Source organism: Centruroides vittatus, unplaced genomic scaffold (assembly GCF_030686945.1).
Source record: "Centruroides vittatus isolate TY-2023 unplaced genomic scaffold, ASM3068694v2 contig_1033, whole genome shotgun sequence".
NCBI classification, from domain to species: Eukaryota; Metazoa; Arthropoda; class Arachnida; order Scorpiones; family Buthidae; genus Centruroides; species Centruroides vittatus.
Window position 1 is genome coordinate 1,449,841 of NW_027120671.1, and position 16,800 is coordinate 1,466,640.

General features: G+C 29.1%; 1 protein-coding gene across 5 annotated transcripts in view; it reads right to left on the minus strand.

The window, feature by feature from the left end:
* LOC136968563 (muscleblind-like protein 1) overlaps positions 1-11,631 on the minus strand; it is a 194,829-nt gene extending 183,198 nt beyond the window's left edge. For all 5 annotated transcript variants that reach the window (XM_067262575.1, XM_067262589.1, XM_067262581.1 and 2 more), the window contains exon 1: positions 11,491-11,631. The gene's annotated coding sequence lies outside the window, so the exon portion shown is untranslated. The remainder of the gene's footprint in view (positions 1-11,490) is intronic.
* Positions 11,632-16,800: the final 5,169 nt, after the last annotated feature.

Here is a 16,800-nt window from a genome sequence, read left to right on the forward strand (position 1 = left end):
ATTATTCCCCGGCTTTCTTACTATTCTTTTGGGATATTGCTGAAATTTGAATTATTCCTCGTAACCTTTAATCCCTCAATGTCATTAATCTTTATTTAATTCCGAGTTAATTAATTCTCTTTGTTTTATTTACTTCACTCGAGGTATTTCAGTTTGTTAAAGGATTTTTTTAAAAATATAGATATTAATACTATGGTTAAAACAAATAAATTAAGGAAAATAATCATATTGCCTTATTCTGTAAATTAAATCGCTTTCTATTACCATAGAATTGATTATGGTTTACGTCTTAAGGTATTTATTTAATTATAATTATAAAATAAAATGCAATGAGGAAACATTAGTTTTAATTCCATTATGATGAATCATCTTATTCCATATATAGGCTAAAACAGGTTCGGACAAACAGGAACTGATGATAAATTTTAAAATATTTTGAATACTTTACAAAATTTTATTAGGTCAAAAACTTATGATCTAGAAAAGGATAAATAGTTTTCTTTTATATTATATATATATATATTTTACAGAATTTTCTCGTCCTGTTTTAGTAATTTTCAAGTTTTATCTTACACATAAAACTCGATAAACAAATAGTTTATTATTTTTCGATAATTTTTTCCTTGTAATGTTTTATTTCTTTCGAAACTAGTGATTCAACATCAGTGGATTTAAGGAAGGAAGAACCGATTTGTGCTTGACTAGCCAAATTTTGCTTTAGTGATTCAATTCTCCTTTCTTTAAATAATCTTCCTTCCTTTCGTAAGAAATTATAAAGTTCACCAGACTAAAATAAGACGAGATAAGAATCACTATTAGTTATGTTAATATTATAATTATTATTGAACAATTACAGTATTTATATTAATAAATAGTCATTCTAAATGCTTATATAATGTTTGCTTAGTAAATTTAAAATAATAATAATAATAACCATAATAATAATAAAACAACCTTTTTTATATAATATTAAATGTTCTACATAAAACATTCATATTTGTTTAATATATTTTCGTTTTATGTATGATGCAATTATTTTTTTAAAACGATATATATATATATATTATAACGATTTAAATATTCAATCATTATGTAAAATATCATTACTTAAATGGCTAATTGAAATATTAATTTTAACGTTCTTATTCGAAACAACAAACTTTCTTTATTTTGAATAAATCCATATTCAAAACCAAAACCGGAGCGAATTAAAATTAATTTAATAAATTAAAAAAACAGGAAAATAAATAAAAGTTTACACTTTAAGTTATGGCACCATTTATCTTATTTTTATTCAAATTTTGCAGACTTTTCTCGGTTCACCGAGCGAGCTTTTTACGTTTACATAAAAGTGTCTTATAGTTAAAAAATAATAAAAAAAAAAGAATCATCTGGTTTCGTTCCTGCAGATTTAACGCACTAGCCATACTAATCCACCATAATTAGTCGTTTACATTCTACTAACATTTAACACACAATCCAGAAAGTTCCTTGCAGATGTTAACACAAGCATTCGGTTCTCATTCAATGACTTCTATACAAATGTAAAACACTAAAGAGGATAAAAGAAGAAATAAATAAATAAAAAAAAAAAGAAATTTGGATGTAAGCCATCTTAAATATTTTACAGTGGCAAGCTTCCCATAAGGATAAAGCTAAAAGGATTTCATAAAAATATATCACTTTAATTAATATGACAGGATCCGATTTAGACGTGGACGAATCGAAGTAGCGAAACTGGCAACCAGAAACGAATAAAATACTGGATGTAATTCGAGTCGTGGGAATAGTTGTGAATTATTGATCTTCCACCAAAACAGTTTCTTTTATCTGAATTTGTTGTAAGGAAATTGACTATTTCGTTAGTCGTCTTCAATACAACTCTGTGCTACCGTATACACAGTACAGTGGATGAGGGATCGGGGAACTATTAAGTAAAGAAAATACTATCGATGAGAAAATAAACTTGACTAAATAAATATACTTTAAGTTGAATTCATTTCGGTTTGAATGCCTTTTTTAGGGATTTATTTTCTATATAATGCTCTAAAGTTCTTCATATTCAATATTAACTTTCTTATTTTAAAAGTTTCAAAATAATAAATAAATAAAAAAAACTGAAATTTCCTCTTAAATAAGTAATAAGTAAAACGATATTAAAATCTATTACTTATAAATAAACAGATTAAATATAATATTCCGTTCGTAAATTTCAAAAATAGATTTTTTTTTTTTATTGACGAAATTTAAACTAGATAAAGAGAACAACGTCTTCGACGGATAATGCTACGTACGCGGCGGTTACCTGTTACTAAAAAAAATTACTTTTGACACAAATAAAAGTCGTCTACTGAACAATAAATGACAGTACGCGACCCTAAACTAACCTCGAAGCGTTAGATTCTTTCCTTAAAGACTCTGTGTCTGTCATTTAAATTGTATCAATGACATCTTTGAGCATTATTGCCGAAGTGACAAAGAAATGCCGTTAAGTCGGAAAAAACATAACAGGAAAAATAAACTTTGACACAAAAAAAAAGCAGCAGGATCTTAAAATTACGCGTATAATGCTTCAAAAATAATGCTTTAACTTTTCTAATAAAAGCATTGTGTTCTCTATTCTTACGTTAATATCAATTTCTCTATAATATCAGTTTACGTTTGGCATTCCCGAGTGCAACTACTGATTATTTTTTTTTATTTATTTTTTAAATCAAATTCTCTACAACGAACTGTTATAAAGAAATTGTCAACGTTAACAGTTGTCGTACGAACGAATGCTAGTTTCGTTATTGGATACGTCTATCAGGATTATTAGTTATATATCGACAGTTCAAATATTTGTTGTAGGTAATCTGTAAATCTGCACATTCAAATTCACTGGATAGATGTTCACAATGGCTTCTAGCTAAGTTCGGTCAAAGTTCTAATTTATATAAACGAAGAATGAAATATAGATTAACAAAAAAAAAAATATATATATAGGCTTATTGCAACGAGACCTTTATTTTAAATAATCAACCGAAATAATTATATTAATTGCTCTTTCCTTATAAATTTCCTCGTATGGCTCGTATATTCCTTTTATAAATTAATTTACATGTATTTGTTATTCAGATACATTTATTTAATTTCGCTTCGGGCTGACGGATAATATTGGCTTTTCGCGTGTTTTACTGACATATTGACACCAGTTTGAGTGAGGTATTAAATCGGGTGATTTTAATGCTAAGTTGCATACTTGAACTTGAATTTTGTAATATATTTTTCGAGTTGTATGTTCTATTATATATATATTGAAGTTATTTCAACTGATAAATGCTAATGACCGAAAGTAATGCTCGTTAAACATAAACAGAAAGAGAGAGAGAGAGAGAGAGAGAGAGAGAGAGAGGAAAAAAAATTCAATATTGGTTTATTTTTTATGATTCTTCTTCATTTCTGGGAGAATGATCAGTTGATCTTTCCTGGGATTTTCTTCGCACATAACAGGCAAAAGATGTCACGCTTGAATAGCAATATCTCTCGCCTCTTCGCTAACAAGGACTTCCTTTTGTATGATTCTAGTAAATTGCAATTTTCGCTAGTTTTTCTTCTTTTTAATTAAAGCTTTACATTATCAAATTCGAGATAAAACTATAAAATCGATATTTTATGTAGATTAAACATTTTTTCTTTCGTGCTTAAACGCTTAAAAATCGATTTTTCTCGAAAATGTCGTATAAAATATTCTCAGAAAAACGTTATTTTTTTAAAAAAAAAAGAAAAAAAAATTAAATAATAAAATAAGGGGGTGGTAGTTAAAAAGTCGAAGAGATGGCGCGACGGTTTGTGTCGCAATCGGTTGCGTGATGTGTAATGGTTTGCGTGAGGGAATAGTGTAGACACAAATATCATAAAACCATCATCGACGGAATCGACACTATATTCACCTGCCTCGAATGATCTGTGGCGTCAACAAACGTTGCACATTATCATACATATATCAATACAGTAACACTGTTCTATTACAAACTTTTCTCAAATTTTATACTATTTATCCATCTCTTAAACATACAAAAACATACGTAATTTCGTAATTAAAACTAGAACTTTTCATACTTAAGAAAGTCCATATTTTATTTTAATTATATTGTATATAAAATTATTATTTTAATCCAATTTGTAGTATTAAACGTCCTATGATACGACCTTGATAAATTTCAGTAACAAGGTTATTGCTGTATTATAAAAGGTTCGGGATTTATCGCCTGATGTATTTTTTAATATTTAAAGTACGTTCATTTGCTTTTTATGAATACTTTATAATATATTCATTGCTTAAAAAACTAAAAATTGCACTTGTTTATTTTTAATTCGCTTTATAGTGCAGAGGAAGTAATCTTATATTAAAGTTGCTGTTTTTTTTTTCTTTTTTTCTTTCTTGGAAAACCAAACTTAACTGTAAAAAAAAAAAAAGTAATCTATTTATTGGCTTTGATACTTTCGATAATCAAATTTGTTCGGGTCAGCGATCGTTCTTAATAAATCGTTTTAGCCTATAAAATAAATAAATAACATTTATTCGGTTATCTTTAACGCCCTTTCAAAACAGTTACGTCCCTAATTATCCGTGCCAAGCGATGCACGGATAATCAAATGATACCGAATAAAGCTTTACGATACCAAAAAATATCCGTTCTGTGTATCGGTTTCTTCGGTTATTCGACGGACAGAACAAGTAAATACCAGTGTATATAAGTGAAAATGTGTTTTTAAATTTTACATAGGCATCTTTTATATTTAAATATAGCTTATTTTATTCATCACTGTTTCATTCGCGTGTAATAAAGTCTGTGGAGTCGAGACCGTATACCTTAAATCAACAAGTTTGCGCTCGCTTCAGTTTTAATTATCTATCAACTGTATGCATATACGTACAGATACGGTATGTGTATACCTATAAAAAGAAGAACGTGACTAGCTAAAATATAAACAGAAAGAAATAATAATAATAATAATGCAAACAGAACTTAATTGTTTATATGACTTTTAACTCGTTTCAAATAGAAAGTAATACACATTTTAAATTAATATACTGTATATCAAAGTTAGATTATTATTATTATTATTATTATTTTATTATGGAAAGGAATTGATAAAATCACTTTCTATGTTAATTTAGTGATTAGAATAACTATCGAAGCTTTTATAAGTCTAGAAGCAAAACGATCACTTATAGGCTGGACGTATCTAAATCTAATTAATAATTAATTCTTAATTGGTGAAAGTGTAAGGTTATTAATAATAATATTTTAATGGATGGATGTCATTAGAGTAATAAATTATTGATGTTATTAATTAACACGTTTTACAAAATTCGAGTCGATTTGTCGGGTCTTTTCGATAACCGTTTTACGTTTTAAACGTTATTCCCAATCTGTTAGATTACACAACAATTCGCGTTACTTAGAAGAATTTTTCAATTGTAAAAACATGTTTGTGTTACAGCGTGTACGATTCCCCCCCTTGTTTTAATTGCTAGTTTAATCATGCAGGATAATCTTATGATTTATAGCAGTTTTCTTTTTATCCTGTTTGTCTTAAATGCAGACCTCAAGGTCTTTTTTTGTAAGCTCGATTTTGCTCCTTCTATCTCATCTTTCGTTGTCAATGTTTAAACATTATATATATCGTCTCGTTCTCTATTCAACAACTGAGAAAAGAATTGCCTATCTGCTTGAATTATGGATACGAGAAACTGGTGATACAATCAGATATCTGGATCTTTTGAAAACAAGAGGCGTGAAATCTAAATCGCAATTTTGTATAAAATAACAAAGGAAAAAAAAAGCCATGGCTTAAATCCTGTATCGTTTATCCAAAAAAAAAAAAAAAAATGGAAGAACGACAGACACAGTTTAACGTGTCAGTGATAATGATTATCATAACTTATAGATCAAAAATGATGATAAGGGGCGCATAAAAATCAAAAACATGGCGTGCTTATATGACTCGTATATATATATACACAGTCATATATAAAGAGGCTTATCACCACATAAATAAATCGGGAATAAGAAAAACAATATATGAAATCAACACCGTTTCTTACTTTATTGTTAAAATTTAAAATAAAAAAAAATCCCGTTTCGAAAGTTTTCCAAAGAAATTCTGTTATATGAAATCGGTTGACATTATTTATCATCAGACAGTGACGCAGCGTTAAAAGAAGATCCAAACGGTCTGCATTTTACTTAAATTTTGGCTTCCTACCAGAGAAAAGCTTCTGCGAAGTGCCCAAAATACGGGAAATCCTAAACTCAACCTGTACATGCGAAACGGGAAGGATGTTTCCGTTCATAACATACCAAAAGTGAACGGATGTTTGCATATCCATTTATCTTTCGATCAAAAGTAAGAAAGTAAATTTAAATTTTAAACATTTGTTTTTTTATAAAAATATAATTTCTGTGTTAGTTTACCTTACCTGTATAGTTTACTATATACACATATATATAATTCTATGGACTCGATTAATTATTAAGTGTTTTTTATTGACACAATTAGAAAAACTCCTTCAAAAAACACTACAGTTTAATTATTAGTGTTGTTACATTTTTATTTTCCACACTAAATTCTAATATATTTATATATATAGGCTATTATTAATATTTTAACACAAATGAACAAAATAAAGGATAATTTTTAATCGTTTCTATATTTGCTTTATATTTATTTTCCTCAAAACATCTCTAAAGTAAACATATCGTAAGTCCAATAAGAAACAGACTAGTCTATGTAAAATCTTAAGTGGCTCCTTGCCAAATTCGAAATTTAATAGATTTAATTTCGAAAATGTTTCTCGGAAAATAGTCAAACATTAAACAAAATCAATAAATAAAGTTTCGACTGTATACTACGGTCACTGACGTTACGAAAACTGTATATAAATCTCGTTTCTTTTATTTTTAAAATAAAAGATGAAAAATTTATATCACACACACACACACACACACACCTAATAGTTTTAAATAAAATGCTTATTTTCACATTATTTTAAATATTTAAAATATAAAACAATCGATTCTCTAGGCTGATATATACATATAGTTACATTTTCAATATAATTTTTTACGTAGAAACTAAGAACGAAAATAGTAACTAATGTTTTATTCTTAAAACTTTAATAACAATCGGCTCATTTATTTCTGAGATAATCAAAAGGACCCGTAGAGACATAAAGGACATCAGTCCATTGCCTTTCACTCCGGTTGCCAATAGTGACGGACAAAACAAAGACAAATTCCATCCCCTAGTCTACAACCGGTGAATATTTTGACCATTAAATTTAATATTACATGGTATTTGTAAAGGTAAAACAAGTCTAGCCGATTTTCTTTGACGTGTAAAAGTAGTTTTCTTTTTTTTTCTCTCTCTCTCTGTCTTGACAAAAATGGGTCAACGATGAGTGAATGAGAAACATTTCCTTGTGCAGAACTCATTTTCAGTTATGACTGGTCTAACCAGAATTATGGTTCGTGCTCGAGTTTCTTTTTTCTTTTCTGTTGAAAAAGTGACTAAAATCGAGTAAATGTGAACAACTTGTTATGTATGCATATAGATATTCGCTTTATTTTCGATCAAATCGTAAGATAAATAAATCGTCATTCTCAGTTTACCTCTTCTTAAATCCTTGTTTTCAACACCGAGACTCGAGTGTTTAGAAAATGAAAACGTTAATTTCATCCTAGAATAGCAAATACGGAAAGAAATGGTGTTGATATCGTACTAAACCAAAAATCTGTATTAACACCGGTCGCGTGGTACTCATAAATAGGTATAGGGCCTATATAAACATACTGTGCATGTCACCGAAAGTCTATTTCGAGAACAGGCGGAATCAGAACGAAATAGCAAACCGTGCATTCCTTTAAAAAAGAAGAAGAAGGAAAAAAAAATAAGGAATAAAAAAACTAAGAATGTTATTGCATATGGCGATGTGCCAAAATGTAATTCGACCACCAAAATGAATACCGTATGAGAAATTCAAACCCTCCTGTCTGTACAAGAAAAAATTGGGAACCGGACAAAAATTTGATTTCCAAACGATATTTAGGCACCGACTAGAATTTATAGATATCGATATCCTTCGTATATATTCATTCATCGGAACGAATAGGAAAAATTACTTTCGAAATTTGTCTTCTCTGAGAAGAATATAAATCTTTACTTCGCTAGGTTTCGTCAGACTTTTTTTGATCAACCTGAAAAATAACAACGCAGCTCGATTCCGTCTTTACTTCCCTCTTCCCCATTAAATAGCTTTTAATAAATCCCGACAATTTATCTAATAATTATTCTAAAAATAAATTATAAATCTTGGCATATTCGCAAGAATATACTTGCTTTTAGAGACGAAAGAATAATTAAAAAAAATCCCATCATAATTTTTAAAGTGGTATGCATTTGGGTGCAGGACCTATTAGTTACGGTTCCAGGGAAATTGTCCAAAGCCCAATGATTAAGAAAGTTCAATCTTTTATAAATTTACATAGTCGTTTATCAAAATAAGGAAGGAAAACTCGGTAAATAAATAAATAAATGCCGTCTTAGAAAAGTTGGTGCGAAATTATTCAAAAATTCCGATCCTTTTCGAAAAACTCTTTTCAGGAGTGAAGAAAGATCAAATAAATCTACACCATTTTCCGAAATGATTTCTTTCTTAAATTCCTTTGAAAAATTCTCAATTATTCGAACGGAGAGATAAAAAAATATTAAACAAAAGAGAGAGAGAGAAAAAAAGAAGTACGTATTGTATCAATAGATAAAAATAACTTTTTTACCTTTCAATAAAATTTCAATTTGAAATAAACTGATTCGATTCGGTATATAGCGGTATTATTCACAAACAATAAAAGTTTTCATCATATTCAAAACATGCCTGGAATAAAATAAGAAAAAAATACGTTGTAAAGTAAATGGAGAGGGTTATTTCTCAAACTGAACGATGGCAAATTACAAAAAGAACCTGGTTAGAATATAAAATGGCTTCATAGTTTATAAGAAAGTGAAGTTTGCATAGTGCAAAGTTTTTCTTTTTTTTCTTCTTTGAGTCAACGAATGACTTCCATTCAAGATCACAATTCATTGCGTAATGTGACACGTCCCGGTTAACAATAATTAGAACATTCATTCTGACCGAGAATAAAAAAAAAGAAGCTAACTAATTACGTTAGCATTGCATCTTCCTGTTGTGATACCATGTTGCTTTTGCCTACCCAAAAATACCGTTCTTGATGACCGAACAATCAGAGTTGGCAGATCGTTAGCAGTTGACAACTCAATGAGATGTGAGTTGAATGGAATGATTGTTACTACAAACTTATTATTTGCTAGCTTATGTACAGAAGACATTATAAAACGCTTCCGTTAAGGGGCATTTCGACTATAAAAACATCTGTTTCTATTGTTAGTTTACGTTTTTAATTATTTTCCTGCTAAGATTTCCTGCTGAATATTATAATGTATGAAACTTCCTTGGACAACTGGGTGGCTAAAGAGTCAGTGAAACAACCAGTAAAACAGGCTTTCGACACAGTTAGGGTCACTGGATAAACCGCATTCTTATTTGTTACGTAAAAAAACATGCCACAGTTCATACAAATTTCCCTTTTTAAAACGGTTAATAAGAAAAATTCCTTTCACGTCTTTTAACTTCCTTATTTCCGCCATAGAGGATTGATTCAACTTCCTTAAAAGATTAACTTTAATGAAAAACATCACATTGAAAAAATATCGAAAAAATTTCTATTCTTTTTTCTATTGAAATTCTTTCAATTCTACTTATAAGAAATTCATTTTCAGAAGGATTTATAAACACAGCAGTAACTCATTTTATATACGCCAACGTTTCCCTAACAAAAGAAACACGGCCAAATTTTAATTATATACTAAATAAAACTGCGAAGGGTTCTCTGGTTACAACGGCAGCAGATATATAAATAAATTTTTGCCCCTTAGGATTAAAAAAGAAAAACCATTTAAATATATAATAATAATAATACTTTTTCGAGGCTGACACATCCACCCACAATAGTTTTTTTCTCTCTTAAGACCCGCGGTCACACGATAAGCACTCCTATTTTCTATACTGCGCTGCAGTGACGTGACTCGAGATACTTTGTCACGAATGTTTCGTATATTGTAACACTTCATCCGCTAATACACTATTTCGTTCGGTTGAAAAATCATTTCAAAGAATATAAAAATACAAAATAATAATAATAATAACAATAGCAACGACTCCCCCCGCCGTTTAAAACTAGGATTAAAAAAGTAAAAATGAAAAAAATAATAATAATAAATAAATTTGATTATATAGCTTCGTATTATTTAATTTAGCTTTAAAATATGTAAATATTTTAACGAATTATACGTAAATTGTAAGTACAAAGTAATCAGTAGTTACGGTATTATCAGAAGTTTCATATTCTTATCGCTGCGGCGTCACATCTGTTCCCAAAGAAACCCTTGCACTACACAACAACCATATCCTCTCTCTCTCTCTTTCTCCATCCATATCTTTTATCATCAAACTTTACAACCTTCCAGCGCCCCTTAAACTCGTCACAGAATATTTATCTTTTCGTAATATTTGTCGAGTTTAAATTGTAACGAATAAAGATCTCCCGGCGACACAATTCTATCGATTAAATAGGAGGTACCCGGGGTTCGGCCACTCAAAAGCACCGAACGAACGTTTCATTCACTAATTAGTTATCTTGATATATGATAATAATTATTACAATAAGATATATCAGTTTCCTAGATATCACGTCACGAATCGCTGTAATTCACTCACGTTAATAACCGATCGTACTATAAATCATCCTCAAAACTAAAGTTAAAAGATAATAATAATACCCAGTCGAACTAACCTATGCCTTTTCTCCGTTCGGGTTTCTTTTTTTCTTAAATTCTTTACGAAAACTTACAACTGTAAAAACACACGCACGTTATCGTAACAGGACGATTTGTCAACCATCAATTTCCAGTTGGATTGATATAAAGTTACCGAGTGGCGATTATTTATACGGTCGAGTTTCGTGTTCTGGAGAATCATCTGATCCATCTGTCATTCCGTAATTTTACTTGTGAGAGGATTGTAATTGTTTAACCCGATGCGACCGACGTTTTCTTCTCGTCTTGCCGTCCGAAATGTATTAAAAAATCGAATTATTTTGCGATTTTTTGGTGTTTTAAGCGAGAAAATCGCCGGCGACGTCGTGCCCTAGGGACGGACCACGCCCTCACTGCGGTGTAGTCGGCCAGGTCCTCCACCCTCTACTCCGCTTCTTGTCACCCACAGCTGCTACATACCTGCACATTGCCTGTCAGTGAGAGAGAGGCCAATCGGTCGAAACGGACGGGTCAAAGTGCATCGGAATGCGCTACGACGCGTTATACGGCGCGAGAACCGAAGCGATTATCATACACCGCACAACTCACCTGATGTACTACCCAGAACATATCTAGTTGTGTCTGTGGAGAGTGACGGGGTGTGATCTAAGCGCGCGATCCGCCATGTTCGAGCAGCTACAAGTAGCGACAACTGCGCACGATTCATCCAGTCTTCTAACGTAATCAACATAACGGGCATGCGCGATGCAGCTGACAGAGGCTCATGGATACAGGGCTACGTCCTATGGGGTTCGAGACGTCCGACATCATCCTAACGGGTCGATATGAGAAGTTCGTCTCTAAGGGAGAAATGTCTGGTAAAGAGAAGGTCATTTCTTCTACAGATAACGGAGAAATTAATGTCCGTTCGCCTCCTGACTATAAATGATTCCGACCAGTGTCGAAATATTTTTTAAACTCTTTCTCTCTCCCTTTACTTTTTAAAACCCGTGCCGAACTTGCAATTTATTATTATAAAATCTCTCCCCACTTAAGTCGCATTCGATAGTTTTTATAAATGTTAATCACCTTTATTTATTTATTTATTATTTGTATGTTTCTCACAATTCAAAAAACAACGTTTAACCCGTTTATCTACATCTAAGTGGCGTTAAATTTACACAAAACGCTTAAAAATACGCTTGAAGTATTTTACATGTATGTCAACACATACAAAGTAGCGTATACTGTACTCGTTAAGAACGGGGTACCGAACGAGCAATTAAACTTACCGAAGACTATTATTATTATTATTATTTTCTTAATATAATTACTTTTTGAGTAGAAAAAAAAACAATTAAAGATGTTATCTTTTCGATAAAGAATTGTGTATTAAAATTTTAACTACGAAAATTCGCTTGGTTTAATTAAAGAGAAGGCTAATACAGGCCTATATCGAAAGCTTTGAGGTAAAAGCAAACCTTTATCATTCGGGTATATAAATTAATTTAAAAATATAATGAAATTCTTCTTCATCAAGTTTCATCGAATAAAAAACAAATCGTTCAACAACCGGCATCGTAAAATAAAAATAGAAAAAAATAAAATAAAAACCTTTCACCATAGTAAATTTCATTTAAAATTCATTGAACGGCCATGTTGAATTCATTTAAATTTGAATGATATAATACTTCGTAAATTTATTTAAATAATAATTAATTTATTTAAAAAGTGACCAGATAAGTTACTAAAATGAATTTAAAACGACTTCGCTAATTAACCTGTTACGTAGTTTAGGAACAAATTATTTGTACTTTGAAACAGTGTGTCAAATTTAATTTGTTTCCCACACGGTAGCTTTCAGCATTATTAACTGGAGATGATAAAACAATTACGGGGGCGTTCGATTGAGTCAGCTTATTAACACCCGTTCTAACAAGTATCTTTTATGGAGTCGATCAGAAGAATATAAATTGCCTTTCCATGCATATATAGTCCACTATTATCGTTCTATAAACGAGATTAAAATTTAAAATTGGGAAGGGAAAACATTATTGAAATGCTCTCGATCGTGGTGCCCTTCTGTAAGAAGGCGAAATGTCTTTATAAGAATGAACTAGAAGGCGGATTTTTTTTAGAAAGTAGGTTGGGGAGTATGAATGATTTAAGGTGTTGTTATGCAAAAACACCTGTATATGAAAGAGATTCGAAGTATTTTAATATGTTTTTCGGCATAATAAATCACAATAAATTGAATGCACTCTGGAAATAAAAGAAATTAACATAGCCTGACTCCGTACATGTTTAAGTCATTTTTGAAATGTAGATATCGTAGAACAATGGAAGTAAACCATACAGGACAATACGGCTAAGACATTTCTTAACAAAAAGTTGGATATCGTGCTATTGGCCCATTTCCAAATTTTCAAAAGATATACACTACCTTACAAGTTTTGTAGATTCGTTGTCACACGAAACGTTTATTATATTGCAAGTAAAGCAGGAAAAGAAAGGGGGGGGATTTTATTTCCGTACGATTTTGAAGCATTTAAACCAATTTTTTATTCGATAAAGCTGAGCAGAAAACGGTTAAATTTACAAGTTATTTTTGATACGTGTAAATATTTCGAATCTGTATACGTATATACAGTTTGTAGATAGCATTCCTGATGATTTTTTTATCTGTACTTTATGACAAAAAAAATGTATTTTTTGTAAGGAATGTGGCCTTTATGTATAAATATTAAATGAATCATTTTTTGTGAATAAATCAAGACATTTATATATTTAAAAAAAACAATTTTTAAGAAATAATTTCGATATTCACATCTCATCAGAAATACATTAGTTATTTATGAGAGCGAGAGAACATTCCAAGTATCTTTGAAAATATAAATAAATTTTTAAAAATTTGTTATACATAAAAATATTCGTGTTAATATGTAAATAAAACGAATATTTTATTTATTTAAACTTTAAAATATTTAACACTGTACAATAACTGGTCCAGATTAATATTCCTTCCACGAATGTCATCTTTTAAAATCTATTATCTCATGACTAACAATATAAATTTTTACATTGTTATACACTTTTACAAGGTTTATGAATTATTTTATATATTATAAAACGGGTAATTTGATACCATACAATTTATAAGAAAATAAATTGATAAATCTTTTTTAAAAATTGTTTTTTTATATATATAATAATAAATAATTAAGATTCTCAACTAGCTTATAAAGGGATGACTGCGAAGAATTATTTTGTTAAGCATTATTTCTTTATTTGTTGTTTAATATTTGAATGATTGATTTTACTTTTATAATATATTGAAATAGAAGAATTCCAATAAAAATGGCAGATATTTTATGATTGAAAATTTTTTAAATATCAAAGAACGTAGTTCTACGTTGTAAATTTTAATGATAGTTTTTTACGTGCAGTTCTCACGTTTCAATATTCAAAACTTGCACTAATAAATAAATAAATAGATAAATAAATAAAAATAAAAACTTAAAAAAAAGATGGTATTTATTTATTTAGAGTTTATCTGAAAATTTAATCATGGTCTCCAGTAGCTTATTTTATCCGTAGAAATTTAATAAAGTGCATTTACCTCACACTAATTTAGATTAGTAAGTGAGAAGCTAGCAAATTTAATTTACACTGTACGCTCAATTCATGGAAATGTTTAAATTTTGTATTAAAATTTACATGTAAACTATATAGTTCTAACGGCGTTAAACAGCACGCGTAATCCTAATTTAACTTTTATCTTATCAGTAAAAGAAAAAAAAAATTGTGTATCAGTTGCTTAACTTATTTCATTACACAATTTCCGATATTGCTCTACACTACAACGTTTCAATGACTAAAAATGTGCAGGTTACATAGAGAAAATGATGTTATAATTAAATTAACCTGTTGAGATAACATTAAATAATGATGAAATTCTATCGTTCACTTATTACTCGAAATTGTTATTTCATTTTAATATATTATAAAAAAAAAACATTATAAATAATAAAGTTGTCGGTCTATCGCTTATCTAAAACCGAAAAGAATAAAAGTTTTGATTTCATTATTTCCTCATATTAAGGCAATAGGCAATAGAATTTTTCTCTGCTGTATCCAGAGGCATTTTTGTAACAATAGGAATTCCACAACGCTAATATATATTGGCCATGTCTTTTTAATTACATAGGATACTATCAGAAACGTTTTCACTACGAAAAGATGGCACGTTTATCAAATATTGCATCCATTTTTTACACTTAAGAAAAGTATGAAAATATATATATATATATATATATATATATATATATTCATTTTGAAACTTAATATAATCACGTTAGAAAATCGGTCGAGTTTTAATCAATAAAGTCTAATCAAGGAATGCATTATATTGATTCTAGTAGTTGATAGTATAATATATCCTAGCTACAATTATTATACAAAGAAACAGTTTATACACAAGCCCATGCTTGGACTATGAACTCTCAGATAACGATTTCTGGCTAAATACGACTAAATTCAAGTTTTAACTTTTATTTAATCTTTTCGTGATTTATTACCGAGAGTTCGACGATTTATTAATAGCAAAACCGATTTATTTTTATTCGTTTTATCGCTCGATAGCTTTATTTAAAAAAAAAAAAAAAACAATTCCGACTATTTTACATTTGTATTTGATATAGGCCTATATATAAAATTTTTATCTGGAAAATCAAATAAGATCATTGAGAATTTAGAGAATTTTAATTATTTAAATGTAAAATACGTTTATAAAATAAATAATCAAACAATAAGAAAAAGTAAAAAAAGGTTTATTACATCCACATGCCTAAAAGCAAATAATCTTTAACTGACGTTCATTACAACAGACATAATCAATTTACATTGATTGTACGAGTAATAATAAAGTTAGTTGGAATCTCTTATTTATTCAACAAAATTTCTATTAATTAAACGTTATCGTTGTTGAGTTAATGTTTTTAATATCACTGCCTAAAATTTGAAAGGGAAATTATAAAATATGATCAATAAAAATTGTTAAATTACATTTAATTAATTACATATAATAATTATAATATTCTCAATTAAATACAAAATATTCCATAGAGCGTATTATTCTAAATATCGTGCGAAAGTCATGAAATTATGACTCGTCATACCGTTTATAAAGCCAAGTTTTAACACAAAGTCTGAAATACGTGTAAAGTAAAATAAACAAATACACCGAAGAAAAATACATGTACCGAATCCAGAAAATATATGTTATATGGAAAAAAAATGGCAGTAAATAGCCATGTAATGGGCAAGTTAGGATATATGGAAAAATAATAAACATACGTCTGTGTGTTTCATCTTCTTCAATAGAAGACATTTCAAAGAACACGCCAGCGAATCTCGCAATATGTTTATAAAAATACTTTTTTATCTAATGATCTTTGACATAAAATGATTTTTCATCTTGTTCATTTTGAAATCTTGTTTGAGAATTATTTTTAGAAATGTTACTAAGAATTTATTTATGAAAGTAACACACTGCACCATTTAATACTCTGCTATATATATACACAGTAAATAGAAATATATTATTCATTTTTAATAATTAAACTTCATTAAAAAATTTATGTAAAATAATAATAATAATATCATTTTCTATTATTCCAGAAAACAAATTAGTTAGATTTTTCATTGTATAATTCCATCAACACTTTTTAACTTAAGGCTTATAAGTAAATTTAATTTACATGTTTTGAGCGGAATTTTGGATGGAGTACAAAAATCAGATACAAAGAGTGCGAGTGTTAAAATTTTTTTTTCTATAAATCTTCTTTTCTTTTTCAAAATAATTATATAAATCACACGATATGTATCGAAGACACACTGAATAATAATCCTTAATAAATA